Source organism: Euprymna scolopes, chromosome 14 (genome assembly GCF_053919585.1).
Source record: "Euprymna scolopes isolate OS-2025 chromosome 14, ASM5391958v1, whole genome shotgun sequence".
Lineage (NCBI taxonomy): Eukaryota > Metazoa > Mollusca > Cephalopoda > Sepiida > Sepiolidae > Euprymna > Euprymna scolopes.
The window spans coordinates 122,516,060-122,531,173 of record NC_136495.1 but is presented as its reverse complement, the minus strand read 5'-3'; the positions used below and the strand labels follow the sequence as shown (position 1 = coordinate 122,531,173).

The 15,114-nt window shown below is 37.4% G+C and overlaps 1 long non-coding RNA gene across 1 annotated transcript in view; it reads left to right on the top strand.

Annotated features, from left to right (window-relative positions):
• Nucleotides 1–12,540, top strand: part of LOC145293369 (uncharacterized) — a 13,393-nt gene extending 853 nt beyond the window's left edge. Inside the window, exon 2 of the long non-coding RNA XR_013869725.1 lies at nucleotides 11,874–12,540. This is a non-coding gene — a long non-coding RNA (uncharacterized LOC145293369). The remainder of the gene's footprint in view (nucleotides 1–11,873) is intronic.
• Nucleotides 12,541–15,114: the final 2,574 nt, after the last annotated feature.

Genomic DNA, 15,114 nt, shown 5'->3' with positions numbered 1-15,114 from the left:
TTATTAAAAAAAAAAAAACTGTAAAAATATCTTTATGATGTATGTGCTCGTCACAAAACATAGATGTCATATTCCAAAAATCATCTGAGTTTGGTTAGTAACTTTTCTATTTGGCTAGCAAATGAAAATACTTAGTTGTTAAAGGTCAACTAAAAATAAATTTGTCTGTAGAGCCCTGTCTGATTTGTTTTTTCATCAGAATTTTTCCTTCTCCTAAATTAATTACCTTCATCACAACTGAAGATCTCCATCCACCTACCCCCTCTATGGTAACCCTCCTGATTATTAAAGGGAGGCTAACAGGTGCTACACCTTACACAAGGGTGACCTGGAGCTCCGCAAGGTAGGGGCATTAATTTCCCTGATACATACCCACATACTTAAATGCATACAGCACCTAGTATTCCCAGATGGTCCCTCATCTGATACTGATCAGGCTCAGCATTGCTTAACTTTCGGCGTATATTGAATAGTGTAGAATGTGACATTGACCACAGATTGATGCAGGGAAAGTTCATGATGCATGTCTGTCCATAAATCATTTGTCTGACTGGAATAAAGGTACCTCGTTCGAATTGGTGTGGCTAGACGTAAACAGGCGAATGGGCGTGTATCTTTAATTGAAAGACTTGATAATCTTAATTTCAACAGTATCAGACATCAGTGTATACGCCAGCAAGTAGATATATTAGTTAAAAATATATTATACATGTGTGAGCCGTAAACAAGATGTATTTTAGATAAGAGGTTAGCAAAGATCAAGCAGGTAACCTTTAGGGAAATAGGCTTAACATAGGAATAACAAGTTTAGCAGAAGTTAGATCAGATGATTTGGTTGACAGTATGAAATTGCGAGAGGATGGATGGAAGCTTCGTATCAAGACATATTTGAAAGATGGTCTAACGAAAGCAATGTATGCCTTTCCCTTCCCCCTTCTTTTTACCTTTAATTCTAGCAAGACGATCATGGCTGAATGAATCATCTTTCTTATGTAAGTCACTTACACGTGAGAGTATCCTGTACCTCTACAAGGCCACCATTCGTATGGAGTATCGTTGTCACATTTGGGCTAGTGCATCTGCTATTAGTCTCTCACTCTTAGACAGAGGTTAAAAGAGAGTTGCCAACCTAATAGGCACCGAACTGTCAACTAGGCTTCAACCTCTGTCCCATCAATGAACTGTTGCATCTCCCTGCCCGTTTTGCAAGTATTCTAATGGTAGATGCTCTGGCGAACTACAAGCCCTTGTACCCCACTGACGTAAATACCCCTGACAAACCCAGTAAGCAGCAAAATCCCACCCCTACACAGTAGAGATCCCCAGATGCCAGAAAGCCTTCTACTCTAATAGTTTCTTCCGGAGAACCGCTAGACTTTAGAATTTCTTCCTGAGTTCCTGCTTCCCTGACTATACTGACATGCAGAAAGTCGAGTGTAATATAAACAAACATCTTGCTGCTCAACTCCCTACATAGTATTCCTGCAATTTATGTCCCCGATAGTAGCCCCCTACATCAAAGTGTCAATGTGCCTTGTTTGAAGTGAAAATGGAAAAACAATGTAAGAACTTATTGAGTTGATAATCGGATGCTGACTTATTTGTACTTGTTTCGGGATTTACCTTCCATCTAGGAAATTTATCGCATCTTAAATGAATACTGATTAGATACGATGATTAATCAACCACGAACTCTATAAAGGCGGGGACTCAGGACTAGCTCAGTAACCAGTTTTATCGTTCTGATCAACGTTTTCAGTTAACCTCCATGTCGTTTTATTTTCCAACCTTAAAGAGAGAATAGTGGTGTGTCAATAACACGGTTAATGCGGTACTGAGTTGAACGCAACTTGTTTGTGTCAAGCTAAGTACAAAGGGTTGGAAAAAGGTTGCGGTCACATAAATCAAACCCATTGATTTCCATTGACAACGCGTACACCTGCATGCAGCAAGAGATGACAAGGTAGTGAGTGTATTTTGAGTACAAGCCGGCTGACGGGGGATTACAGCCCAACACACACACACACACACACACACACACACACACACACACACACACACACACACACACACACACACACACCTTAAAATAAATAGGGGACGCACATGCGTTTTCTAGACAGTTCAGTCCGAGTTCGACAGTCTAGAGTTAACGAGAGAATCTTGATTCAAGATGAGAAAACAAAAAAAGACGAAAAAAGATCTGAATCGATTCAGCGACGCAGCAGACCTGGTCAACGACGGAATCCAAATAAAGACTTCTCCAAAAAAAAAAAAAAAAAAAAAATACGTGCCTTGAAATCTTCTTTCTATATAACACCCACACACACACACCCATGACTGTTACACACATGTGCACACACAGAAGACAGACTGTTACCGCCATGCCATAATTATATAGCCAACACAGACACAAGAATATATATACACGAGAATATATACACATCATTACTCATTATCACACAGGATATAACAATAGTTCAGTGGGGTTTCAACGTAATCATCTGGTTGACGATAAAGAGCATCACGAAACAAGCGAAGGCGTCTTGAGAGGAAAACTTGCTGTAGAGAGGATATTTTGCAGCATTTGAAATGAACTGTTGCCAGTGAACACGAAAGATTCGATGTAAACAGTACTGATCAAACACCTCAAGCTTCCGTCGATCGCTTAGATATATTCATTTTTTTCTGGCTAATTTCAATAAGTACATAATTAATTAAATATAATTATAAATATTATCGACTATTTCTGGGAGCATAAAGAAGAATTCATGAGCATTATTTCCGCCATTTCATTGCTTGACTTTTTTTTTTTACATAGGCGTCACCACTTATCAAGGCCGATAGGCCACTCAACGATATGGGTTAAAGAGTGTAGAGTAGTCAAAAGGACAATATAGTAATCGATAGTAATGGAAGTTCGGTAAATTTGTTAACTTAAGTGGAACGGCTCATCAGAAACTTGTTCACGTTGGACTTGAAGACAACCATATTATAGACAGCTGGAAAGCAGGAAAATGGAAGACAATTCCACAGGCGTGCAGTTCTAAGAAAGAAGCTTTGATCATGGAATCTGTGTTTAGGTTTAGGCACAGATAAAGAGTGTGGAAAATTATTGATAATGTTTTCAGCTAGTCTAGTGTTTCTTGTGAAAGTTTGGTGAGGGGGGACGATAGATTGAAGCTCAGTCGAACACTTTCCATGAAAATAACGATAAAGCAGAGATAAACTCGCAACATCTCTTCTGTGAGATAGAGGTTGCAGCGAAGAGAAAAGGACATCTCCCACCAGACCACGAAGTCTATTTTGAACCCTATCAAGGCAGGACAAGCCTTTTCTAGCAGCTCCTGCCCATATGTGGCAAGAGTATTCCATCCTTGGACGTATCTGGCTCTTATATAGATAGAGAATTGCATCAGCAGTGAGATATCTACTGGATCGATAGAAGGATCTGACCATTTTTCCAGCGGCCTTGGCAACAGATTTTCACCGAAAAGAGTAAACGTTTGTTCATGTCTAGCTGATTTTTACCGAAACATACTAATACTAATTAATTATTAATTATTATTAATATCAATTAATAATACTAGACAGTAATTCCTACTGGTGATGCTCAAAATATGTTGTGATACTTTAGCAGTGTCAGATGTCGCCATTAAAAATGAGTGATAAAAATCTGAATAATTAGACTCACTATCTTTCGAAGCTTATAACTACTTGAAAAATGTAATTTAAACCCTAATTTTTTTTTCAATAAAAGGAGCAAAGACCAAATTCTAAAATAATAAAAGGTTTAATAGAAACATATGCAATATTTTTTTAAATCGGGTTTCTTTAAAAAAGATTTCAAGAAATTCAACGAATATTAACTTATTCCAATTATAATAAATATATATAAATTCCAAAAAACCACTTACCTATAAAAAAATACTAATCAATAGGTGCTTCCATTCTTCCTTTATAAAAACTTGTCCATATTTATATTTTACATTCCATGTACTTTTTAAATAAAAATTTTTTTTAAGCAAGCATTCGAAAAGACCGCGATTTTCAAATCTAATAACATGTGGTCACAGAGCGGAGTGGCCTCTCTTTCTTCCAGTTGATGAATACGGAGGTTGAAAAGCACTATAATTAATTATTTAAAAAACGTAAAACCAGCACATTAGACCAAATATATTTCCCGGTAGTAACTATATAAAGAAAGAAACATTTGAAGTGCTGATATGTGTCTTATCTCCCTTTAAATTTCTGACATGTGGTTACTGTCAACAATCAAATTAGTCAAGGATGGGTCACCGTATTTGAAAAACAATCACATTTCACTCATCAAAATTTACTTTAAAAAAAAAAAATCTGCCGACAAATTTTCCATTTTTTTTTATGAGAATAAAAAAAAATGGAAAATTTGTCGGCAGATTGCACACGCACTTTGTAAACACTTTTAAAAAAAAATTAAAATCATATTTCTATTATTATTTTTTTAAATTTAATAGTTTATTTTGGAAGTATATTCCATAAAGAAATTAAACAACCTACTTTCAAAATAGAAATTACGAGTTTTGTATATTTTATTCGCAGTTTTAAAGGATTACATGAGTTTTTGATTTAAAATATTTTATTTCTTCTTTATGCAATGAATTTTCCTTTTCAAAAATCTAAAAAAAAAGAACAACATAGAAAAAATTAATGTACATGTCCAATTTTTATAGGACAATATTTTCAAAATGTGAGGTTCAACTTACAAAAAAATCAACGTGTTTTTTTTAAAAAAAGGGTTTTAAACTTTTGACTTTACAGGTAAATTTGCACATAACTATTCTTTTGTTTTTGTTTTAAATTAGATTATTTTATTTATTGATCTTTTATCTTCAATTTGTGATATATAAACCTTATGTTAGAAAATTAATTATTTACTTTTTAATAGACATTTCAAAATGGGGTGGGGTTGAATTAAAAGAAAACGTTTGTCTAGAATATTATATTCGATTTATTGGAAAGAGCATAAAACTTCACATTAAACCTGAAAAAAATCTTAAAAATTGAACCAATAGAAAATTTTTTATAGATTTTTAAATTAAAAAATTTGAAAAGACTTTAACTTGTAATATTCAATTCATTTCATTACGTAGAAAAAATGGCAGCATGAGCGCGCACACGCACTTTGTAAACACTTTAAAAAAAAATTAAAATCATATTTCTATTATTATTTTTTTAAATTTAATAGTTTATTTTGGAAGTATATTCCATAAAGAAATTAAACAACCTACTTTCAAAATAGAAATTACGAGTTTTGTATATTTTATTCGCAGTTTTGTGTTAAAGGTGTCACCCCCCCCCCCCCAAAAAAAAAAATTCTGACACACCTACTGATACTTAAAGAAAAAGAAAATCATGACGTTAAAGGAAAGCAGGTAAAACATCAGGGACAAACGCTGGAAGCCTCTATAATGTAACGAGTCTGAAAGAGACTCCTAAGAAAAAAGCCAGCAAAGGGAGATAATTTTTAAAAAGCCAGGAAAGGGAAATAAATGATAAGAAATCTTTTCTACACTCGACAAAACACATACTATACATTAATAGTTTTGGATATTTAAGGCCATCTGAACGCAAAAGACCTTTTGATTGTAGCTGGTGTATTGTCCACGGTCTAAATATAGCCCACATCGCAACCCCAGCAGCAAATCGGTAAAGTCTGAGTTTTTTTTGTTTTTTTTTTTACACAGTGATCACCACTTATCAAGGCCCGGAAGCCACTCAGGGATAAGGGTTATTGCAAGTACATTACGTTAGTGTGGAGATTTGATGAAGTGTTTACTTAAGGGGGCGGTTCATTAAGAATTTGTTAACATTGGACTTGAAGACATCCAAGTTGTAGTCCGGTGGGAAGCAGGCAGACGGAACAGAGTTTCACAGGCGTGCAGTACCTCGACAATATTCACTCTACACAGGTCTGAACGCTTCTTTCTTAGAACTGCCCGCCTATGGAACACTGTTCTGCTGGTGTAGCAGAATTAGCAATAATCGAAATGAGGGGAAATAGAGAGCTTACCTCGGAAACGTCTGTTGTGTTTCGGCCTGAGCAGAAGAGAGAGTTCCAAGATGGCATTTACCGTATGCAATTATCGTAGAATCTGTCTGCTCTCGCGCGATTATGCAAATACATAATTCCCGGCCGCTATAAAGGCAGGTCACCGGAAAGCAGTCAGGGGGCGTCCTGCAGATTGTGTGTAGGTGGTTCTGGTGATTGGATTGTGCTTTATGACGAACCACATGTCTGCGAGAAGCGAGTTTTTTTTTCTTTCTGTTTTTTTTGTCTTCTTCTTTCTCCACGGTTATTACAGACAAGAAACCCCTCTCTTCTAGAGGTGGGCGATACTGACTATTTCCTATCTGTGTTCCTGATTTTTTTTTTTTTTTTGCCTGCTACATTTTGCTTCAAGCTTTTTCGGCATGACTATAGCGAAGGTGCGGATAAGCAGTGATATTATCAAGCCGTTCTCTGGTGAGGGAGATGTTGTAGCGTGGCTAAAAAAGTGAGACTTGTTGTGCAACTTCAGCAGGTGGATGATATAGCGAGTCTGCTACCTTTATCTCTGGAAAGTGATGCACTGGCCCTCGACATGGAAATGGAGGAGGACGATCAAAAGAAGATAGCCCAGATTGAGGCCTGATTAAAGGAGGCATTTACCGATAACGACTGGGAAACAAAATCAGGATGTGGTTGCGGCCACACGCTCACCCAACAACAACAGGGCCCAGAATATTCCTGTTAGTGTGACCTGTTTCAAATGCAATATTGAAGGCAACCTTGCAAAGGACTGTCAAAAATGCAGAACACAGTGTTACCATTGGGTGAGAGTGGACACTGGGCTCGGAACTGATCGGGAAGTGCCAGTCTCCTTCCCCACCAAGATGCGAACACGATGCTCCCAGTGATAAGCATCCATGTTGACGGGACGCAATGTTTGGCGCTTATTGATACAGAATGCTCTAGGACGATTTTACATGCAGACCGGTGCCAGTCTTGGAGAAAAACGAATGTGAATGTCAAAATGATTGGTGGAATGTCTCATGTGTGCTACGATGTTGGAGCAGTCTCTGTGTCCACTGATGAAGGTGTGTCTGCCAGAATTGATGTGTTGGTGGTGCATGGGAAACCGCTGGGGTTTGACTTACTTCTAGGGATCGATGCCATAAAAGCTCTGGGAAGTGTCGTTATCAAACCTACAGGATCAGTGCGGCTTGGCGGCAGGAAAAATATTAAATGTGCAGCCATTTCTATTAATGAACCGGATTTCATTGCCACCTTTGACCGTCAAAACCAAACGTGGACTGCATCGTGGAAGTGGTCAGAGGACCCATCCCCCTGAAAGGCTACACAATCGAGTGTCAGAGTACCCAGTACCGGCAGAAATCTGTGAAGAATACATGCAGGAACTCCGCACCTGGATAGATAATGGTTGGCTCGTGCCGTACCCAGAGGCCTAATTCATCTGATGGTTGTGATACAGCAGAACAAAGCCAAAGTGCGCCCGGTGATGGACTCCCATGAGCTAAATCATTACGTAGACGTGTTTACAGCCAATGCAGATGTTTGTGCGGCTAAGCTGCGCAAATGGAGACAAAAAGGTGCTAACATGTCTCTACTGAACCTCAGAAGAGCATACCTACAAGTCCGGGTCCATGAGACACTGTGGCCATACCAGACTGGAAGTCAACAGGAAAAAATACTGTCTGGGGTTCGGTTTGAATGTGGCCCCCCTGATAATGAGAGCAATTGTCAGTGAAGTATTATCTCAGGAAGAAGTTGTAAGCCGGGCAGCATCTGCTTATATTGATGACATTTTTGTCAACGAAGACGTGGTGCCCGCGACCCATGTAAGAGAACACTTAGTGCAGTTCGGGTTGGAGTGCAAGAACCCAGAGCGGTTGAAGGACAGTGCACAGGTGCTGAGATTGGCGGTCAGGATAGAACGCAGTGAACTGCGGTGGAAGTGAGGAAATGCAATTCCAGTGGCTCCTAGCATTGTTATGCGACAAACAATGTTTTCCCTGTGTGGTCGACTTGTCTGGCAATTTCTGGTGTGCGGTTGGCTTTGTGTGGCTTGTGGAATACTCAGAAGGAGAGTAAGTTCAGTAACAAAAGGCTGGAATGATGAAGTAAGGGACGCCGTACTGCATCGTATGATGTTCGAAACCTTAGAATCTGTGCAGCAGAACGATCTGGCCCAGGGAAATTGGTGTGTCGACGGCAAAGAGCTGAATGTATGGGTCGATGCTAGCTCCCTAGCAATTGGTGCAGCCTTGGAGATGCGTGAAATTGTGTTGGAAGATGCATGTTGGCTGCGACCTGAAGATGATTCTCAACATATCAACTTAGCCGAACTGGATGCCGTATTGAAAGGCATCAATTTGGCTCTTCAGTGGCAGAGCAAGGTGCTACATATAAAGACATATTCTCTCTGTGTATAACATTGAGTCTTGGACACGCTAACTGGAAAGGCGCGAGTACGCACCAAAGCAGCAAGCGAGATGCTTATTAGGAGGCGACTAAGCACTCTCAAGGAGCTTGTGAAAGAGTACGGGCTGACAGTGGACGTGACGCTGGTTCCATCAGCACGAAACATCGCTGACCGATTGACATGAGTACCACAGCAGTCGTTTGAGGCAATGAAAAAGAAAAACGGGCTTGACCCGATGATAGGTGCAGTTCACACAGATGAGTTGGATGAGAGTCAAATCATGGCTATTCACAAAGGTAGTGGACATCCGGGGGTGCGACGCTACATACTTTGTCAGGAGAAGTTGCTCAACCACGACAAAAGCAACCGTTAAAACGGTCATACGGAAATGTGAGGAATGTCAGTCCATTGACCTAGCACCAGTCAGGTGGGAAAAGGGAAAGCTGGAAGTTAATGAGAATTGGCAGAGAATTGGAATGGATATCACGCATTATGGCACCTTCCACTTTTTAACTCTAACAGATTGTGACCCATCGCATTTCTCCATTTGGAGGAAATTGGCAAGGCAGGACTCAGCAAGCGTGATTCATCAGTTGGAGGCAGTGTTCCTCGAGCGTGGCTCGCCGCATGAAATCCTTTTAGACAATGACATGGCCTTCTGCAGCAATGCGTTCCAAGCATTTGCACATAAATGGGGGGTTCACTTGCGATTCCATTGTGCGTACGCTCCAGCCATGAATGGCATAGTGGAGCGATGTCACTGTACAGTGAAATGAATAGCGGCTAGAATGCGCTTTTTGCGCAAGAATTGCGCTGAGTTTTTTCTTTCTGTTTTTTTTTTGTCTTCTTTCTCCACGGTTATTACAGACAAGAAACCCCTCTCTTCTAGAGGTGGGCGATACTGACTATTTCCAATCTGTGTTCCTGATTTTTGTTTTGTTTTGCCTACTACATGTTGCTTCAGCTGGCTTGCTTCTTGACTGACTACAATATCGTTGCCTTCAAGTCCAATGTAAACAAGTTCGGAAAAGTCTGACGATGTTTACCCTACACAAATCTGAACGCATCTGCTCCCCCCGCCCGCCCCAGCAACCCGCTTTTACATGTGAGACGCGATTTTCCGAGAACTGTTCGAGACTGGGCATTAAAAGACCACGGTCGCCATTTTGGATCTTTTCGTTTTTCTTTCTCAGCCTGCACGACAGACAGACATGAGCACGTTTTTGTGGCAAGCCTTCTCTATTTTACTCACAGTTCGAAAATTAATTATAATCGGTTAATTTATTTAGGAATGAACTCCATACATACAAATCTATAAACATATACACATACCTAACTTTATATAAATAGAGATACATTTTCTTCTGGTTAATTTCAATCGGTACATAGCAAAAAAAAAAAAAAAATTATATAAACAATTATAAATACTATTGACTATTGCTCCTGATAGAAACAATTCCGGAGCATTATTCCCGCTATTTCATTGCTTGACTTATCATCGACAAGTATAAAAGGTTTTCAGCTCTTGCCGCCTTTTTACCGAAACAGATACACGTCGATGGCGCTTCATGGGTTTTATGAGATTTTGCTCTTTTGTGGCAGAGGTTCAAAGACAGTCTGTGATTGGTTTGGCTTGGCTTCTCAATACATTAGACCATTTCTTTTTTTTTTTCTTTTGTCTTTTGTTGTGTGTTTACTTTTAATGGAACTAGAATTCATTCAAAAAGCTTTAATAGTCCACTTAATCTACTGCGAGAAATGGACTTTGTCGATCAGCCATTTTTGGAATCAATATAGGCATTAAGGAATGAAAATTATAAATAGGTACGTAAATAAACAGACCACATCATTAAATCTATACTTGTAAGGTTACAAACCCATATATATTTATGTACACAACACACACACACACACACACACACATATGTATTATAATTTATTTATACAGATATATACATATGCGAGAATAATGGAAATAGTGTTTCGACGAAATAGAGAAATAAAAAAAAAAAACCGAGTTATGTGTTCATCAACGTTTCGTCTTTATTTCATCCAGATGAAGTCTCCAAATAAAGACGAAACGTTGATGAACACATAACTCGGTTTGTTCCTTTTTATTTCTCTCTCTCTCTCTCTCTCTCTCTCTCTCTCTCTCTCTCTCTATATATATATATATATATATCTATATATATATATCTATACATATATATATATATCTATACATATATATATATATATATATATATATATATATATATATATATATATATATATATATATATATATATATATATATATATATATATATATATATATATATATATATAGTCAAAGGACCCGTCGTTGACTGGGATCAAAAACAGCCTACAGAAAATGGACTCTGATTTATGAAAGTATGATAGGTTATGAAAAGGAAGGGTTGTAAATTTGGGTTGAATTTGGGGGTATCAAAACCAAAGCAAAATATGATGAAAGTAAAAATAAAATAGATAAACCCCATAATTTATTATACCATACCTGTTCACACTGAAACACTTATCACAATATTCTGTGGATCTATATTAAAAAACCTTGTTAAACTTTGTGACATATTTCCATTCTATGGAGGTCAGGTGCGAACGAACACCCCATAATTTTATTATACCATATTTCTTCAAACTGAAACATAATTATCAAAGTATACTTACGCAGATATATATGAAAAGTCTTTATTAAAGTTTGTGCCTATTTCAATTCTATGGAAGCCAGGCGCGAATGCAGACCCCACAATTTTATTATACCATCCCTATTTAAGTTAAAACATACTTATCAAAGTATCATTATGTACATCTATATCAAAAACACTTGTAAACGTTTTTTTTAATTTAAATTTTTTTTATTTCCATTCTTTGTTGACTAGGCGCGAACGCAGACCCTACAATTTTAATGAACCACCGTTCTGTCAGAGCAAACATACCCATTCCTGTGCCTCGATACATCTTCTATCATTATATGTAATCAGTTTTTTAAAATAGTCAACCATATAGGAGCCTATTCGTGACCACACACACACACACACACACACACACACACACACACACACACACTCAGCTTTATGTTATAAAATAATAAATAATATAATAATATATATATAAGATGTATTATAATTTATTTATATAAATATATTTGCAACACTGGCATGGCACTGTTTCGATCAGTAATTATTAACAACTAAGATCTTGTTATGCAAAAAATGTCTTTTTTTTTTAAATGTTCATATTGACGAGGCTCTCTCTATATAAAATATCTCTCCTTTTCCACTCTCTCGCCCACTCCGTCTCCACTCTCTCTTTCTCCATCTCTGCCCTAGAAAAGATGGCATGATTCCATTTCCGTTTGATGAAAACCGGTTTTCATTTTTTATTTCAGACCATCTACGAGTTGGCCAGTTGTGTACGAATCTCAAAAGCGATTGGAGCCTTCTATCATGTTTGAAAGTGACACAATGTCCTACGAGCGAGATCCGAAAATGTGCTGCTGTACAACTCATACTGTCTACCGATCCAAATCATTACAACAGGACCATTGCCAGCACCCTCAAAATATAAATCTGGATCGTTCAACGAGGACACAGCTTAACAAAGTTTTCAGCCACGGTTATAGTCTTTGGTGTGGTTTCAAGTGAAGGCCACATCATGCCACCTCACATCTTCGAAGTCAGTTTGAAAGTCAACGCCAAAGTGTACCTGGATGTGCTGAAAAGTGTGGTGCAATCAGGTGATCGCTGGGTGTGACATCAGGATCGATGCTGGCTCACAAGTCCAAACAAACCCAGGCTTTGCAACCTTCTCTCACTGGAACCCCTTCTCCCCGACCTGAACCAGCTGGATTACTTCGTTTGGTCATATGCCGAAAACATCACCAACATGACCTCCCTACAACACCAAAGCCAGCCTAATCGCTGCCATCCACTGAATATTCGCCGAGCTCCCACTGACGCTTGTGGAAAAGACATGCTCTTAATTCCAGACCGGTAGTGAGGCGGTGATTGAGGTTGAAGGCGCCTACATGGAATAGATGTCAGCTCTACTACATAATCAAGTTACCTGAATTGATTTTTTCAATAAACGTTTTAAAATAATGCTGTAGTGTTGTTTTCTTTAGGGCGACAAATTTATCGTTCCACCCTGTATATATGTTTCCTATTCTTTCTTTCTCTCCCTCTTTCTTTCTTTCTCTCTCTCTCTCTCTCTCTCTCTCTCTCTATATATATATATATATATATATATATATATATATATATATATATAAGCCTGATGAATCCTAGCGTGAATGAAACATGTAATATACTGTGTAGCTTAATCGCCATATATATTTTATAACTTACTACCTAGCTCTATCTACGTATTGAGCACTGTTGAAGTAAATACTTAAAGTTTACGCATAAATTTATACTTTCGTATATTAATTTTATGTGAGTAAATGAAGTAGTTATATTTATATATATATATATATATATATATATATATATATATATATATATATATATATATATATATATAATGCTCCTTATCTTGAGGAGCATATTGAGAAGTGATACACGAATTACCATTAGCGTATAAGCGATGCTCTTTGTGTAAACAAAATCGAGCAGAGGTAGTTCGGACGATGTCAAAACATCGTTAAACTCATGACTTAAGCAACAGCCGCCGATAGCGTAATGGTTAGGAGCCTTGACTGTCGTACAGACGGTCGGGCTTTAATCCTGGCTTGAGGTAGTTGCCTGTCTAGCCACACTGATGAGATGTGAAACAGCGAAACAGTACTGTATGTGGATGACTATATATACATATATATATATATATATATATAAATATATATATATATATATATATATAAATATATATATATATATTTAAATAAGGAAGTAGTCACCAACAATGTGTATTTTTTAACATTATTTTATTATTCCGTGTCTTGGTTTTTCATTGAGAATTATGTTTGGATCATTGTAATAATGTTTTTAAGTCATTGAAATCGTTTACGGTCTGTGATGCGTCCTCGTCAGAAATTATTTTCAAATTTGAAAATAATTTCTGACGAGGACGCATCAGACCGTCTGAAACGTACGTAAACGATTTCAATAACTTAAAAACATTATTACAATGATCCAAACATAATTCTCAATGAAAAACCAAGACACGGAATAATAAAATAATGTTAAAAAATACACATTGTTGGTGACTACTTCCTTATTTAAATATACATCTTTCTTTTGTTGGAATTTATTAACCCATTTTATATATATATATATATATATATATATATATATATATATATATATATATATATATATATTTCGACCTCTGGTTGTTGAACGTTCTCATAACTGTTTACTATGCACGCCCAATAGCATGGCATGTATAGACACTTAATTTCCCTTAATTCTTGTATTAATTGCCGGTGATGTGAAGGAAAGATGCTAGCCTATGGAGTAAAAGGTGAGTTTGTGACTGGATTCAAATCTCCTACTTCCTACGCTGGCGATTGCGTAAGCATGAAACACTAGTGTCTGTAGGTATGAAAATAATTGTAAACATTTTTTTGAAAAATACTATGAGAATATTTTCGGTTCTTCAACGAATACTCTTCAGATGACAAAACAAACGAATATAAAGGCTAAAAAAGAAGAGAGAATTTTAAAAAAAAACTGTGCACGTGAAGTCAGTTAGATGCTAAAAGAACGAACCAACACAGTTTCAGGAGAGATTAAAAATGTAAATTCCTGGACGCCAGAATTAGCACCACAGAATAAAATTGTACTATGCTAAGCATTTAAAAATGATGTAACTGGTTTCATATGTAATGTTATCAATTGTAGGTTGCTGGGTTTTAATATATATATATATATACTAGCAAAGATACCCGTGCTTCGCACGGAGCTTTGTTGCGCACTCGGGTACCAAAATCTGTGGGCACCTTTCCAGTAAGTTGATGTTGTAAGAGCAACGATTGCATAAGGTGATTAACATTTTAACTACCTCTTGTAGTGACTGAAATTCAATCAGGAACTTCACAAAACATTTTCATCAAAAAGGAAGGTTACTTGATGTTACATAGTAAATTTTTCATTGAAGTAATTTTCAACTCTTGCTTAAATTTTATCTTGCACATTCAATACTAAAAACTTACCACAATCAGATCATGTCAGTTTTTCCTCATATCCATTTCTCGAACTTTTCACTGAAGAGCCTCAGGGTAAACTACATTTCTGCTGCTTTGATTTGGAGCCAGAATGTAGAGTTTTTCTGAACTTCCTGTCCGGCTGATGGAGACGTAGAACATACCGTGACTGAAGCAGTCTGATGTCAAGTCTACGCCAATGGTGTTAAATGTCTGACCTTGACTTTTGTTTATGCTCATTGCAAAACACACCTTCACAGGAAATTGGAGTCTCCGGAATTTAAATGGAAGTTCTGAGTCCGATGGAACTAAGGGGATCCTTGGCAGTAGAACAGTTTCGCCTTTGTAGGGACCACAGGAAATGGTGGCCTCAAGTACATTGGTGTGCAATCTGGTGATAACACATCTGGTTCCGTTTGTTGTTTTTGAGATTTAAAATGTGTGGAGGCATTCCAGATATCTCCAAAGAGTTTAAAAACTCCACAGG